Here is a 1587-nt window from a genome sequence, read left to right on the forward strand (position 1 = left end):
TTTATGGTTAGAACTAGGGCGGTATCTGATCGCCTTCGAACCTCTAACTTTCGTTCTTGATTAATGAAAACATTCTTGGCAAATGCTTTCGCAGTAGTTCGTCTTGCGACGGTCCAAGAATTTCACCTCTAGCGTCGCAATACGAATGCCCCGTCTGTCCCTCTTAATCATTACCTCGTGTTCCGAAAACCAACAAAATAGAACCGAGGTCCTATTCCATTATTCCATGCACCATTATTCAGGCGTTTCGCCTGCTTTGAGCACTCTAATTTTTCAAAGTAAACTTGCCGGCCACCCAAGACACTCAATCAAGGGCACCGAGGGAAAACCGGCAGGATGTTTAGGCCAGGAAGTAACCGCCAAAGCGGACCCCCTGTCTAGAACTGAGATCCAACTACGAGCTTTTTAACCGCAACAACTTTAATATACGCTATTGGAGCTGGAATTACCGCGGCTGCTGGCACCAGACTTGCCCTCCAATAGATCCTCGTTAAAGGATTTAGAGTGTACTCATTCCAATTACGGGGCCTCGATAGAGTCCCGTATCGTTATTTTCGTCACTACCTCCCCGTTCTGGGAGTGGGTAATTCGCGCCTGCTGCCTTCCTTGGATGTGGTAGCCGTTTCTCAGGCTCCCTCTCCGGAATCGAACCCTGATTCCCCGTTACCCGTTACGACCATGGTAGGCGCATAACCTACCATCGACAGTTGATAAGGCAGACACTTGAAAGATGCGTCGCCGGTGCTAGACCGTGCGATCAGCCAAAAGTTATCCAGAGTCACCATCATTTGCGGACCGAGGTCCGATTGGTCTTGGTCTAATAAATGCGCTCGTCCCGTGAGGTCGGAGCTTTGTTGCATGTATTAGCTCTAGAATTACCACAGTTATCCAAGTAGGAAAGTACGATCTAAGGAACAACGGCTGGATAATGAGCCATTCGCGGTTTCACCTTATTTCGGCATGTACTTAGACATGCATGGCTTAATCTTTGAGACAAGCATATGACTACTGGCAGGATCAACCAGGTATCTTTTCTCGTTCGGTGCAAGCCACCCGCTCCAACGGCGAGTAGAAACACCACTCTCATCGGCAGACGCGTGGCTAGATACACGCCTGCCGTTCTCTGTCTACTTCGTGTCACCAATCACGAGACAGACCTCTTACACACTCTAGAGTACGAGTTCTCCAAAACAACAGTTCCGATAAAACGAAACAAACTAGGGCGTATCAGGAAGAACCGACCTTCGGAGGACAGCTCAACCCACACTAAGCTATATCGAAAATGATGCATATTCCGATGTCTCGGCATGGTTACCCGAAACTCGTCGCATCAGCAGTGGGAACAGAACGTCTTTCGTAACAAAGACAATCGTTAATCGCTCGGATTAACTCGTACGCGTGCGGTCGAACGCACGTACTGCTTTTATCCCCGCTCGGACCGAGAGGGAAAGGGAAACAGTCACCGTTATTGACGTGCCCCGTGAAAGGGAAGGGGCGCTCGGACCCTTGGTTTGACAAGCTGAAATTCAACGGCTCGTGCAGAGCACGCTGCGGGTCCAGCATCCCTTGTGTCTCTGACTGAGACCG

The 1587-nt window shown here is 49.7% G+C and overlaps 1 non-coding gene across 1 annotated transcript in view; it reads right to left on the reverse strand.

The window, feature by feature from the left end:
* Nucleotides 1-1028, reverse strand: part of LOC143243508 (small subunit ribosomal RNA) — a 1803-nt gene extending 775 nt beyond the window's left edge. Inside the window, exon 1 of the ribosomal RNA XR_013024632.1 lies at nucleotides 1-1028. This exon is cut by the window's left edge and continues 775 nt beyond it. This is a non-coding gene — a ribosomal RNA (small subunit ribosomal RNA).
* Nucleotides 1029-1587: the final 559 nt, after the last annotated feature.

This window comes from Tachypleus tridentatus, unplaced genomic scaffold (assembly GCF_004210375.1).
Source record: "Tachypleus tridentatus isolate NWPU-2018 unplaced genomic scaffold, ASM421037v1 Hic_cluster_2, whole genome shotgun sequence".
NCBI lineage: Eukaryota > Metazoa > Arthropoda > Merostomata > Xiphosura > Limulidae > Tachypleus > Tachypleus tridentatus.